This window comes from Protopterus annectens, chromosome 7.part0 (genome assembly GCF_019279795.1).
Source record: "Protopterus annectens isolate FY-2018-M chromosome 7.part0, PAN1.0, whole genome shotgun sequence".
Taxonomy (NCBI): domain Eukaryota; kingdom Metazoa; phylum Chordata; order Ceratodontiformes; family Protopteridae; genus Protopterus; species Protopterus annectens.
The window spans coordinates 1,634,377,894-1,634,394,269 of NC_056739.1; positions in this window are offsets into that span (position 1 = coordinate 1,634,377,894).

Genomic DNA, 16,376 nt, shown 5'->3' on the forward strand with positions numbered 1-16,376 from the left:
TCATCAAGCTGAGGACATATTTAAGAATGCAGTATTTAAATGGCATCACTTAAAATTCATATGCTGAAACCCAGCCACTTGCAATTAAAATACATATTACATAATTACTTAAATGAAATTTAAATTGAAACACTTGAAAAGATGCAGAGAAGTTAAGTGTCCTTGTTTTTGGGACACCTTTGGAAAAACAACTACCATTTAATTGCAGAAGACAGTATACATCTATCAAGATATGCCATCTGTACTTTTTTAGGTTCACATCATTGGCAGAGTCACCTTCCCTAGCATTCATAAGGGCCCATATTAGAACGTTACAATAAAACCTGTTGCACTGTTCTCAAACCAGCATGTTTATTATATAGTCTATTATTTTCATTGTTGTTTTTGATAGTGAACAGATATTCATGCCTATGTGAACATAATTTGCTTGCCATTTACTTGCACAGAATACTCCACATCCAGAATAAATGTCCACACAGACCACCTTTACTTTAGCCAACATAAAATATCCTGGTGGCTAATAGTTTTTTTTTTCTTCTTCTTACAATGCTATACAAATTATGGAAACTCCCAAAAAACCTTCAGTAAATGCAAGCTTCTGATTTAAACACCTTTGTATACATTATAATTGCTATGAGATCTCTTAGGTGAATCTTTCAAATTTTCTGGTTTTCACATAAATAAAAAGTGAATTCTTGTCTAACTTTTCAAAAATGTCATGATTACTGGTCAAAATCTACCAGCTGTTCAAAACAATGGATTACACTGTCTTAGTATCAATGGAATAGGTCAGGGTTCTGACTAACACTTACATAAGTAAATTTATTTCCTATGGTGACAGTGGCTCCACTGCAAACATACCTGCCTTTTTCTCTTTTAGTATTGATTGCAGAATGAATCATACCTTTATTAAAACTTATTACTGTAGCTTGCTTGAGTTGCATTTAGTATGTAACCTCTCTGCAGTCCTCCATGTGCAAAGTCATACTTTGCATTAGACTTCTGTGTCTGAATCATGCACTCCAGGCTATTGCAATAACAATACACATTCCAGTGTTTGGCGCGCATTTGTGTGTGTGTGTGTGTGTGTGTGTGTGTGTGTGTGTGTGTGTGTGTGTGTGTGTGTTATTTCAAGTATTAAATCAGTAACAGGGCACTGAAAGGATGGGAAAGGGAAGAAGGGCAGGGATGCATGTCCATAAACCTGCTGACAAGGAGTTGCTAGCTCTCATTATTGAAGGTGTGCATTCAGTAGCTAGTGATTATCAGACATATGCTGTGTGGGCCACATTGATTTCATGGTTATACATGGGAGGTTTTTGTGTCAATGAGCTTTTGCAGTCTTTGCAATGGAGGGATATTTTGGGGGGATTGGGTGGTCTCTATATGGATTGCTAAGTCCAAGACATATCAGTAAGGGTCAGGCTATCAGGTAATCTTAGGCAGAGCATTGTTCTTCTCCCTGATTTGCCCAGTGCAGTGGGTGATCATTCCACATAGAGTAGTTCCAGTTCACATTTCAAATGGCATGCAAGCCACTTCAAACACCCTGGATTCAATTTTGCATAAGATTCTGCAAGACCAGAGGTTGTTTTCTCATGGATCTTCAACACACTCCTTCAGGATAGAGAGAGCCATGGACCTGGCCTGAGAGGGTCAGTTAAAGTATACAGACAGATGGTGTTTTGGGTCATTTTTGTTATATATTAGATATGGTTTAGTTACTTCAGTTAATTCTTATTTGTGTTGTTTTTGTTTGATTTTAGGTGTCAATGTATTGTGACATTGAGGTACTGTTTCATATTGAGAGATGCTAACATAGTAATGGTACTGCTAAAAGGCTTGAATCTGGGCCATGACATCTCAGTGGGGGAAGTTATTTGAAGTGTTTTCCATACTCTCCACTGTGATCAGTTATGGTCAGCAGTGCAATTTGTCTTTAAAAGGTTGGCTAACCCTATTATCTTCTGATCCATCTGTGGGGATCCATCTGTGCAGAAACAATATTGGTGTTGTCATTAAGTGCCACCTACTATCCAGGATCTTCAGGGACCTCCTGGCTAAACCATTGCTGTTTCCAGTATGAGTTAATCTGGTCTTTAATATTATGCAGGTTGCGCTGGGCTGTGCAGTGAAATGAGTGGTGATGGAGGCTATAATAATAAGGTGCATCAATCACAATACTGTCAGGGTGGCCTCACAATTGTTTTTGTTTTGTTGGCTTTATTTAGCAAGCATCAGAATGTTGATGCTTTATGTGTATATGGCAGTAAGAACATGGCCAGGAAAGATGAGACAGGCTCAACCAGGCAGCCTGGTGTGTGTAGTCCCTGTGTGGGCTACGCCCCCTTTAAACATTCCACCCTTCCTTTCCTGGGCCACTTTTTATGATTATCACAAGGCTGTGGTGCAAGTCATGTAGCTGAGGATGCACTATGGGGACTGGAGAAGTGGGCCTGGAGTAGGTAGTATGTTACACGAGCTGATAGAGGTAGTTTGAGGCTACAGAAATCGGTTTAACATTTACACAAATAAATGTTCATGATGGTTTATTGGTTGATCACTGGTATAGTTACGTAATGTTGAGTTATCAAATAAAATGGCTGCAGTAGCTTTATATCAGATTGTGTCGCTACTGAGGTCACTAGGACAATCGTCATCTAGGCCTCCTGGTTGATTTGTTTTACTACTGAGCTTGCTATAGCTTTGGATAGGTTAAAATTTCTTACATCCTTAATAAGAGAGTTTCATTCTAACAGGTGAGATGCTTTCTCAGTTTGATTGGTAATGCCAATAGTTGTTGGCAGACAAGTAACAGGCTTCCAATGATAATGCTGTTTCTACAATATTATTCCATGTATGTTTATCCTAGATGAAGACAATATGATCTTTATGAATAAGTAGGTGCACTCTGTTATCTCTTGGAAACCCATATGCAACCATTTGGGTTATAATCAATTTTTATGGTAACTACAGAGGCTTAGAGGGTCATTTCCTGGTTTTGAAGTTGGGATCAGGGCTGCCTGTGATGAAAAGGATTGTCAGACTTCAAACTAAAGCTGAACACTGCAGGGTTTACTATCAGCCTTACCACTTAGGAGGGAGTGTTTTGTAAACTGTCTCTTTGACAAATCATTAGGCCTGGTACTTTCATATCACTTAGTTTATTAATTTGGAGGATCAGATCAAGCTTACAAACTTGGGAAAAGGACTGCATTTTTTAAACCTTCATGTACTGAACCATCTGCATTTTTATGTGTCTGAAAATATCATTGAACCTGTCAGTATGTGTCAGACTTTGATTATATATGGTACACTAATGTGTAGTAGGAACCTCAAGGTTTTATTAAAGGGGTACTTGCTCCCACAGCCATAATGGGATGTGAGGCTGTAGGCATTCAAGTATTTAAGCCAAATTTTTCATTATATAGCAAGGCACAAATAAACCTATTGCTTCATTGCAAAATATTGTAGATTCAGCTTATATAAAGCCTCATCTATATTTTTTCTTTTTTTTTCTTTGATTGTCTATACCTGTTGTTTACGACTTTTTTCCTATACTCATATTTAACAAACAAATGGAAGTTAGAAACTGAAGAACCGTCTGTAATTTTGCATGTTTCTTGCACCATTTACCTCTATAAGCTGTTGCTCTACAATCTAACATTTTTATGCAAATAACACTTACAAGTGTCCCATAAACTATGGACCAGATATTGCACAATGTCTTGCATCTCAAAGAAGGAACTATTGCTGCTCCAGTTTCTCCTTTTGTCTGGAAATTATTTTTGCTAGTATAGTAAGAGGTTAGTGTCCATATTTTGGGTAGAACTGGAGTTGACTGATTAAGGTCTAGCCAGATGATTCATTGGTCATACAGGGACACAGTGTCACCTAAAGATCAATCAAATATAAAAAGAGATTCTCTCCTAAATACTTTTTGCCAGTATAACTGTATGTTTTATAAAACAATGAACACTGAATGAAGAGCCTGAAGGTATTTCTTTCTTGTCAATCATTTTGAACGCTATCTTGATGAGTTTCAGCTTATTGAGTACTAGTCAATGAAATGCCTAAAATGATTAATCATTTCTGCTACACTGTTTTACTCCTGCAGCAACAGTCTTTATAAAATTGTGTGCACTGGAACCCTGGAAGTAATCATTTTTGCATAAGGGCAACTGCCCCACCCGGGTCTATATTACGTTATCAAAAACCCATATCATAAAACACCACAACACTGACACTAATAGCCCGAACCGCAAATACGCCGAACCCACTAAGCCGCGAATTTGCAAATCTCGAACCATCATAGTCGGCCAACACCACCACACGCTTATACTACATACCCAAACATAAATAAATAAATAAAACACATACATACACAAACCAATCCCTATTTCTAACCCTACACTAAACCTTACATACATTACTATCTATGCACTTACCTTAACCCGCACCCTAACCCTAAGGTCCGTAACTATCGCACACTTACTCTACAGACATATACCCAATCAAAACAAATAATCCACACACATACAGTTAACAAAACCCTACTTCTAACCCTACACTAAACCTTAGGTACATTACCTATCTATGCACTTACCTTAACCCGCACCCTAACCCTAAGGTCCGTAACTATCGCACACTTACCTTACAGAGCTATACCACAGATGGGCCAACTATGACACTTCGACATTTCGCATTTTGTGGTTTTGTACATTTGCCATTACCGTAGTTCATGCTATACGTGTCGGCCTTTTGGTGTTCGATGATACGGGTTTTTGATAATGTGATATAGACCCCCCCACCCCGTATGCCACCTGGATCTACTTCAGAAGTTCGAAGTTTCAAAACTTCGAACTTCAAAAGGCCAAGACCATAAGAATGAAGTTTTGAAATTTAAAAAACATAATAAAAAAATAAAAACAAAAACAAAAATTGTTGTTTTTGCAGGGTGGCAAGCCTCCTGCACTCCCACTCCACTCCTCTTGCTAAATAAATATACCGACTCTGAAATCGCACTACAGTGAGGAAAATGGTAAATTTCCCATTCTGTGCTGTGAGGTGATCTCCATTCAAAATTTTTAAGTTTCAAAACTTTGATCTTATGGTCTCAGCCTTTTGAAATTTGAAGTTTTGAAACTTCAAGCTTCTGAAGGGGATCCATGCCACCCACATGGGTAAATGCATCCTCCCCAGTTTTTGTAATTTGTGTATTTATTCTGGAGTCTACACAGCTATGTAGTAAGGGAAACATTTCAAATTCGATACATAAGACTATTTCCCTCAATTAGTGATTGCTTGACCTCAGCAAATGTTTTGCCCTTGATGAATGGGATGTTTGTCAAGAAGTAATCAATACATTGGCTTTTATTGAGCACTAAGTGGACAAAACAGGCTGCCCCCACAAAAATAAATAAATAAATAAATAAATAAATAAATAAATACATAAATAACTTCAGATTTGGCATGGTTATCCCATGTATTTGACCAAAGACAAAGTACTGTTGTGTCTCTTGGTACTTGAATCTTTTCATAAAGAGATACTGACACACACACTATCCGTTTCCCTGTCACCATATCCTTTAGGTTAGAATAATTTTCCTGCTTTCATTGGTTGTATACTTGGGTATAAATAATTGGAACCAAGAGTGACAAGCTTTGCACTGAGCCTTTTTATCTGCAAACTAAGACTGTGATTATAAAAATGGATAGTGATGCTTTCCTTTTTCAGTTTGAGATACAATGATGATATGCAGCAATATCCAAGACTGAATAATGTTGAGTGTTCCATGACTGGCAGATGAGTATTCTCTAAAAATGAAATATCAGGAAAAAAATTTGATATTTAAAATTTGCAATATGGTGACAGAAATGGACACCATTCCTAAATTAAAATACAATTAAAATTCATGAAAATTAATATTAGCATTCTTTCCTGAAAATTCAGTACTCATGGTTACTTATCAAAACTATTCTATGAAAACCCTCACTCTAGTTGTATATGCTAATGAGTTTACATTGTACTTCTCAAAGACTAAATCACTTTATAATAAATGTAAACCATTTTAATCTGTTCACTGATTAAATGACTCTATTCTTATATAAGTGTACATGTTAATCAAAAGGTCTCCATTATAGTATTTTTTCTTCCATAACCAATATTGCAGCTGAAAAGGGGATTTGCACTTCTTCACCAAAGAATGAATGAATAAATAATGAATAAATAAATGAATTAGTTAATTATCTGAATTATCATGTTGAATGTGGACAATTGTAAATAAATGACAGTCCTGAGTTGTTATTCCAAAAATGTCCCACTAACTAAACCTGGTCTCTATTTCTTTCTCATTATGACTACTAGTATAATAATTTATTTTGTGATACAGACAATTAGTTGTTGCATTCATGTTAATTGTTATCCATGGCACTCATGCATTTGACACCATAGTGGTTTAGGTGTTTCAGTATAGCAGATATGTAATATAGAGTTCATTCCTGTCTTCTGATTTTACTCTTTGTACAGTAAGTATATCTGCAGCTTCTGTCAAGTTAGCCTGATTCCTGCTGTCATCCACTAACATGTTAGATGTGTTGTAGCTCTAAGTTTGTGTCTATATTTAGCATTTACAATTGTATCATGGCTGAAAAGGGTGTGTGATAGAGTAATTATCTTACCTGGTTTATAAATAAGTAATAAAATGTCACCTAATTTCACCACTCATGCTTTTGTTCACTTTTACAGTGTTATCATGTAATCAAATTTCAGATGTACTAACTGCTCCTCCATACTGTTCCATTACTACATTTCACCACATCTTTATCTGCCATGATATATTCCTTCTCAATTTAGTTCCTTCGATTTGTAAGTAGTTCCTCGCCATTCAATCTCACATTCTGCATTTCTAATCACTGAATACTACCTACCTCAATATATAATGACAAACCACTTTAATTCCCTTCACATTTCACAAGTGGTCTTAGTTTCTTTTCCTTGTTACTCTTTTTAAACAAACTTTGTCATCAAACAACATTAATATCGACAATAAACCATTCTCAGATTATATGGGACAGCACCACTGATACAACATAAACTATGTATAGTGTCTTCCTACATATGACTTTTAAATCGTAACAGCAGCATAACCTGATCATATATCTTTCATTTTAGTCAAATAAGCACTAGAAATCCTAATGTAAGACTTGTTCCATACATGAAGGATTGTTGTTCTAGCCTCACCTCCTCTTGTTGTGGTGATTATATTTTAATTTTATTATCTTTGCTGTATCTACCAATACACCAAGAGCTTCTAGAAGTCTATAAAGTGACAATTTCTCTCTGTCTTGCCTAATATTTTACCCAAGCCAGTAAGTCTTTAGTGGAGCCATTTCCTTTCAGATAACAACCTGTCTCACCCATCCTGACCTGTCATTTCTCTTTTATATACTTCATGCAAAAGATGTTTGATATCTCAGCTCTGGGGAGTTCCCTTTGTCTTTTGTATTATATTGATCAGATTTTCGACATCAGCATAATCAAGAATACCAGTGTTTGATGTGCTCCAGTACCAGAATTATTTTAGATTTAAAGGTATCACTCAAACCTAGCTGCAATGCTCATTACAATCCCAGAAAATGTGCTCATGTGTCCTACTATCATTCTTATTGTCCTTAAATCATTTCCAGCACTTATCTGGGTCCTGTGGGAACATTTTGTTTATTCTTACTGGGGTATACACATATTTTATGTAGACATCTCCAAGTATATATCTTGAAATATCTCAGTTTTGTGGTATATCTAATTAACCAGAAGATTGTCCAACAGATGGCCTCTGTGAAATGAGTATCCAACATTCTCACCTTGAATTAGCTGAGATAAATACTGATTTTGTACATAATCATAATTCCTTATATACGTAACTGACAGTCTCATTTGAGAGAATCCATGCTCTCCCTTACCTTGAACAACAAGGAGGAAACCCTGGATTAAGAGTCTTTTGGCAAATTAAGAATTATGATCTCCCTTTCTATAGTCATAATACCACAGCGTTCAGTTGCCATTCATCTCTAAGACCATACAATGTTTTAACTTGTACTCTGGATAGCCAGTCATCACACTCTATCATTTGCTCCTGATTTAGTGCTTGGGACTGCTTAGTCTTCAAAGAAAGAGCCCTCTATCTAAAACTGTAACCTCCTTTAAGTACCCTATGGGAAGGAAAAAACTTTTCATGGTAGCAAATTGTCGTAGTTGAGGATCTTCCTCAGAGCACTCATAGCCATGATGAAAGTCATTTGAGGGTGAATCCTAACACAGATAGTCTCAGGACTGTACTTTTTCCACATCCCTTCTTTTTTCCATGTATCAAAACCACAGATTTCTAAACTGCTTTGTAGTCTCATGTATTTAATAATAACAACAGCATCAGCCATACTGCATCAAAATATACATCCATAACATGCATGCACAGTTTTCTAAATTCTTACTCAAGAATCACCTTCTGCAAATAAATTCTGGAGTTATTTCCCAAGTGGAATTCATCAACTAAATGCCTTACTGCCCTCTTTATATAGTCACTGACATCCATAGGGAATCCCTGATATATGGACAATAACAGTGACATACAGATGTCCTCAGTTTCACTGTCCTAGTCTCTTTAGACAGGCAGCGTCCATGCCCACTCCTACTTTATGTGAATTATTCAAACGTTTTCCTCATAGAATTCAATCACTGATGCTAAAATAAACAAGGGCACAATAAAGGCCATTGTAGTGTGTTTCTAAACCTCAAATAAATGAGGAACTATAACAACTAGAAATATAGCATTTACCAGAAAAAAAGAAAGCTGGAACTTAGTTCACTGAATCCAATGTTACCCTTTTTGTTTCTTCAAATTCACTGAGAATTCATCAAGCTGAGGACATATTTAAGAATGCAGTATTTAAATGGCATCACTTAAAATTCATATGCTGAAACCCAGCCACTTGCAATTAAAATACATATTACATAATTACTTAAATGAAATTTAAATTGAAACACTTGAAAAGATGCAGAGAAGTTAAGTATCCTTGTTTTTGGGACACCTTTGGAAAAACAACTACCATTTAATTGCAGAAGACAGTATACATCTATCAAGATATGCCATCTGTACTTTTTTAGGTTCACATCATTGGCAGAGTCACCTTCCCTAGCATTCATAAGGGCCCATATTAGAACGTTACAATAAAACCTGTTGCACTGTTCTCAAACCAGCATGTTTATTATATAGTCTATTATTTTCATTGTTGTTTTTGATAGTGAACAGATATTCATGCCTATGTGAACAGAATTTGCTTGCCATTTACTTGCACAGAATACTCCACATCCAGAATAAATGTCCACACAGACCACCTTTACTTTAGCCAACATAAAATATCCTGGTGGCTAATAGTTTTTTTTTTCTTCTTCTTACAATGCTATACAAATTATGGAAACTCCCAAAAAACCTTCAGTAAATGCAAGCTTCTGATTTAAACACCTTTGTATACATTATAATTGCTATGAGATCTCTTAGGTGAATCTTTCAAATTTTCTGGTTTTCACATAAATAAAAAGTGAATTCTTGTCTAACTTTTCAAAAATGTCATGATTACTGGTCAAAATCTACCAGCTGTTCAAAACAATGGATTACACTGTCTTAGTATCAATGGAATAGGTCAGGGTTCTGACTAACACTTACATAAGTAAATTTATTTCCTATGGTGACAGTGGCTCCACTGCAAACATACCTGCCTTTTTCTCTTTTAGTATTGATTGCAGAATGAATCATACCTTTATTAAAACTTATTACTGTAGCTTGCTTGAGTTGCATTTAGTATGTAACCTCTCTGCAGTCCTCCATGTGCAAAGTCATACTTTGCATTAGACTTCTGTGTCTGAATCATGCACTCCAGGCTATTGCAATAACAATACACATTCCAGTGTTTGGCGCGCATTTGTGTGTGTGTGTGTGTGTGTGTGTGTGTGTGTGTGTGTGTGTGTCTGTGTGTCTGTGTGTGTGTGTGTGTGTGTGTGTGTGTGTGTGTGTGTGTGTGTGTGTGTGTGTGTGTGTGTGTGTGTGTGTGTGTGTGTGTGTGTGTGTGTGTGTGTGTGTGTGTGTGTGTGTGTGTGTGTGTGTGTGTGTGTGTGTGTGTGTGTGTATTTGTGTGTGTGTGTGTGTCTGTGTGTGTGTGTGTGTGTGTGTGTGTGTGTGTGTGTGTGTGTGTGTGTGTGTGTGTGTGTGTGTGTGTATTTGTGTGGCATATGAATACAGGATCATCATACTGCATTCCAGCATTGCATTTGGGGCCTTTTGTCTACTGCACTACATATTTATTGTGCATTGTCATTCTATGTGCTGCATGTTTGTTTTGTTCTGTACTGAGTGAATGTGCTCAGCTGCCACTGATCTATCCTAAAGGGTTCTTTTTCCATGTCACTAGGAGTAACAAAAGGTGTAGAGGCTAAAGGTGTGGTGGTGACTGTGTGGCTAGCTGTAGCTGATGGTAAATGGTACCATGACTGAGGCAGTGCATCCACTGAAGGAAAAGGTGGGAGTGTGACATCAACACATGCACATCTAACCAAGGACGCCAGAGTCAAGGAAGAATATGTGCCAGTCGACACTGATGGCAGAGTTTGATGTCTGTATAGAGGATCATGCACTTTCTGAAGCATTAGAGACCTTGCAGAAGGCAGAGGTCCAGGGCCTGACCTGTTTCTGTAAGGGCAAGCAGATTAATGCCCATAACATATTGGAATGACCCAACATAAACCTGTTACAAAGCAACTATTCTAGCAGAAAGGGGCTGGTGAAAATCCAGTGAATACCAATGTCCTCTGGGCATCTTTAAAGCGTGGCCATTAGTCATCCCCTGCTTTGGAGATACAGTTTCATGATATAGCTAGACATTCATTCCAAACAGGTCTGCACCAGCAGTTTGTCATTTCTTCCTTCCTTCTCCTCTGAAAAAGTGACAAAGGAATCCAGCTGGCACTAGTTGTCATTCATGGAGAACAAAAGACGACAAACTAAGCTGCAACATGGAAAGTGTTTTTTCTTTATTATGTTCATTGGCTGCAGATGCTATTTTGCCTAGTTTCCAGAGTCCTAGTCTTAAAGGTTTTTAGATTAGTTTATATGAATGAATTTGTATTCTTTGATTCTGTATAATGTTCTCATTCATGAATACTACTAGAGTGATGTGGATTTACAACTGACATGGTCATTGCATTTGTACATGGCAGGTCTGCAGATTGAGGGTAAAGTCTGTGACTGAGTTAAAGTTTTTCAGGATGTCAGTGTTATAAAGTAATGCAAATAAGGGCATAGAACAAGCAAAAATAAATCAGAGAAAAACTCTTAGTCAACACCAATATGAAGGTGTCTCTGACGCAGTTTTAGATATACTGAGAACTTCCATTCTTTTAATGAAGTCAAACTTCCTCAGAATCTCATTTTCTTCAGATTTTGATGAAGTTATATTTCATTAAAGGAAAGAAAGAGATCAATTTATCTAAAACTGCATCCGAGGCTCCTTCATGTTGGTGTTGAATAGGGCTTTCTTTGATGTCGTTGTTATGTTTCTGAGTGCTCTGCAAACAAATTTGCATCTGGCTATTGGCAGCAATGGCAACCACCTCCAGTCTGGGGAAAATATTTTCTTACTCATTATGTCCTTCCTGGATGCCATGTCATTATATATCGCTTTGTATTGAATTATTCTTCTGGGAAACATTATTGTTGTCATTAAATGACCTTGAACAGACTGTTAAATATGGCGTTGGTTGTCTTGCAGGAACCCTCTGATTTTGCACAAGCCCCTGTCTTTTTGCCTATGTGTCATTCTTTTGTAGCATTATCCAGTAGGAGTATAGGGTTCTAACATATGTAAAACACTTATTGTAGATATTCTGAATGTACATATGTCCGCAAAGCATCAACACATAAATTAATTTTCATATAAAGGGTTTGGCTTTAAGCATGTTAAGCAAATGATTGAAGTATATGTGGATAAAGGTTCAATCACTTAATGATGTCAGAAAATACCTGGTATATTTCCTCTATTTATTTTAGTACTTCATTACAAACTGTTCTTTTAAACTCTGCACAGAAAACAGACCAAAAGATACAGTGCTTGAGAAAACTACTAAGAATTATTTTCTATTCTCTTACTATGGTGACATTTCTAAAATGTTACTTTAAAGGCAATAGTAGTATACCAAGCTTTTCAAAGGGTTGGGCAACAGAATTCAGTTGTAGGGAATGCAGATTCTGCATTTTCACCATTTTTCAGTTTGCCCATTTCTACATCAGCATGCTAAACCATATTGTTTAGAAATTTTTTCTAACCAAAGAATTCAGGAATGAAGGCAGACAATAATTGATGCACTCTGCCCTCAAGGTAATAAAAAAAATCTTGGCCTTAATCAGAGTTTATTGACTTAAAAGTTTAGTAGAAGTTAAAATGCTAAGCAGCACCGAGCTTCATCAAAACCGAAATATCCATTGCTGTTAGATGAAAAGTAACATATATTTAAGTAAAAAAATAAATTTTTCCCATACCCTGAGTTATTGAAAAGAGTGTTTAATGATCAATATGGAAGTTTTTTATGTGTTGGAAAACAAACATCTTAAGATTCTGGCAAAGATTTTACTGAGACTGTACTAATCATTAATAATGATATTTACAAAACATATTAAGTACCAACAAGTGACTTGACCCAGAAACTTAAAATTTACCTTGAGACGTACCTCCATGGGCTACATGAAAAAAGACATGGAAGAGCTCTCAGATCATGTGGCCCAGGCAGGCATGACCCTAGCCCTAAGTAGCATCCTGCCTTTGCCCAGAATGATACCACAGTATAAGGACAGAATGATTGACTTCAACAATTGGCTAAGTTTCTGGTGTCATTCAAAGGGGATCCAGTATCTGTCTGCCTGGGACGACATGATCAACAAACCACAATGCTTTGCCAGAGAAGGTCTGTAGCTGTTACCCCTGGGATTCATGTTACTGGCTAAGGCTCTTGCCAACCCCGTAGTGCCTTTTTTTAGGCAAGGCTCAAAGGATAAAACCACCACTGTAACAGATATAAGCGTGCAAAATCTAAAGGTAATTCTACTCAATGCTAGAAGTCTAAACCTCAAGGCACTCCTAAAAATGGAGAGCATCGATATCTGTGCAGTAACTGAGACCTGGTTCAAGGCTACAGAGAGAACCCCTGCAATTCCAGGCTACAACTCTTACCACACTTTTCGGCCACCAAACCAGGACCGAAACACTAAAGACGGAGGAGTGTCCAAATTCACCAAGGATATTCACACCTCCAGGCTAGTTGCACAACACAATGCATCTGAAATTCTACAGGTGCAACTAACACTAGATAAGACTGCAATCCAAATTGTAGCTTGATACAGATCCCCCACCATGCCCCAAGATTCTCACTACACCTTTCTAAACATACTGAAAAATATTAAGATACAACCAAACACCCTAATACTGGGTGATTTCAACTACCCTGCCATTAATTGGAAAAACTACTCGGGTACCAACACATTTGCCCAACGGTTCTTGGAATTCATAAATTCCAATGCCCTGGATCAAGTAATCCATATTCCCACCAGGAGCTCAACTATCCTAGATCTGGCCATTACCAACGTGGGAGATCGATGCTCCACAACAGCGGTCACCCCCTCATTGGTCAGGTCTGACCATAAGCTAATAACCCTTGATGTCCACATCCCATCCCCACTCCCCAGTAGGCAAACCTCCATAAAAAACTTCTCCAAAGCCAACTTCATGCTACTCAAGTCAGAAGTGACAAACTTCATGACACTCATGCAGACGGGAATGGAAATTTCGACTGCTGAATCTTACACTAAGGCACTGTATGAGCACATCCACTCGTGCATGAATTGTGCCATTCCAAAGAGAACCAAGACACTCTCCTCCAAAAAAAAGAAGCCAATCTGGTGGTCCCCTGTCATAAACAAACTATACAACAGAAGGAAGAAACTGTTGCAGAGAAGAGGAAAATCCCTGGATGCAAAAAAACTCCCTTACCAGCCTCAGTAAGAAGCTGAGATCTCTCATAAAATCTTCCAAAGCTAGTTGCGAAAATAAAATTGACAAAGATTCCAAGGACAATCACAAGGCATTCTATAGTTATGTCAAGAATCTAAATGGCAATGCTCAGATCTGCTCTGAGCTACAACAGAATGGCATTAAATATACTGATCCCAAGGATATTGCCAATATCCTGACAGATCGATTCAGTGTTAACTTCACCCCCTTCTCACTCCCTAAAGGGCCCATCTCAAAACCAAAAGATTGCCAAATTCCTGTAATCACGGCCACACAGGTAAAAAACACACTCTCCAAAGCTAAGAATACAGCATCCATGGGACCAGATGACATCCTGGGCTGTGTACTACATGAACTACAAAATGAATTGGCACCTCACTTAAGTGTCATGTTTAATCATAGCCACACCTCAGGCTATCTGCTCAATGAGTGGAACACAGTTACAGTTATGCCACTCCACAAGGGTGATCCAACTTGGATCCTGGGAACTATCATCCCATCAATCTGACGAGCCTGATCTGCAAAGCCATGGAACGCATTATCATGGAACTTATAAACAAAGACATTGGCAACCTTCAGACAATGGACTCCATCCAGTTTGGTTTCGTAAGGAGAAGATCTTGTCTCCTCAACCAGATTGACTTCTTTTAATCAGTCTCCAGAACAGTGGACAAGTGTAAGGTGGTCCACACAGCCTATCTGAACCTCACCAAGGCCTTTGACACCATCCCCACTCTGGAATCATAGATAAACTTACTAAGCTGGGCATTAATCCCTATGTCATTCGATGGGTTGCCAACTGGCTTACTGACAGAACCCACACTGTAAAAATAGCCGACTCAAAATCCAGCTCCAGACAAGTGACAAGTGGAGCACCTCAGGGTTCAGTCCTGGGAACGCTCTTGTTTGGCATCTACTTCTCTGAAGTTCAGGCCAGCACTAAGGGACACTAGCTAATAAAGTTTGCAGATGACTGCAAACTGGGGGCCATTATTGAATCTCCAAATGACATGGATATTCTACAAAAGGGCCTAACAGAAAATGATGCTTGGTGCCAGAGCCATGGGCTCAAGCTCAATGCCAAGAAATGTATAGTTATCCCCTTTGGGAAAAACCATGTACTCATGAATTACCACATAAGTAGCAGTACACTAAACACTGAAAGTGTGATAAGGGACTTAGGGACACAGGTGGACAGTGGTCTCACCTTCGATAACCACATTACCACAACTGTCAGGAAATCCTTCTATGTGGCACACCTCATCACTAAGGGCTTTTCATCCAGGAAAAAAGGAGGTCCTTGTCCCAATGTACTGTTCAGAAATAGATAAGTCTATTTTGACCCTAAAGAATCTGTTAGTGAGGAAGTCTCAAACTTTATAGTATAAACCAAGCTGAAGCTTTAGTACTGATGCTTATTTTCTGCAGTGCATGAAGAAGGAGGGGGATGATACACATACACATACACACACACACACACACACACACACAGATATATATATATATATATATATATATATATATATATATATATATATATATATATATATATATATATATATATATAAAAAAAATATATGTGTGTGTGTGTGTGTGTGTGTGTGTGTGTGTGTGTGTGTGTGTGTGTGCATGTGTGTATGTTTATATATTTATATATATATATATATATATATATATATATATATATATATATATATATATATATATATATACATATATATATATATATATATATATATATATATATATATATATATATATATATATATATATATATATATATATATATATATACACACACACATATATGGATCGACTTTTCTTTATCAAAATTTCACAATCTTGAAAAAGAAAAGTAAAACCCCACTTCCGCGAAAGTGCACTACATGGAAAGTGCACTTTCGTGAAAGCAGATTCACAGAATCGGGAAAAAAAAATAAAGAACTGCTGTACACACTATTTAGTAGGGGTGCAAGCTGCCCTGCACCCCCTACTTAAATATACTAACTCCAAGATAGCATTACAATGGATAAAAGGATATATTTCTTTATTCCCACTGTAACATGCTTCGGCGAATCGTCTTTCGTGAAAGTGCACTTCCGATGTAGCGCACTTTCGCTTAAGTAGATTCGACCTTTTGCTTCTCGATAAACTGTGTTTTTGAAAAACAGAAGGAGACCCATAATACATATATATATATATATATATATATATATATATATATATGTATATATATATGTATATATATAGATATATATATATAT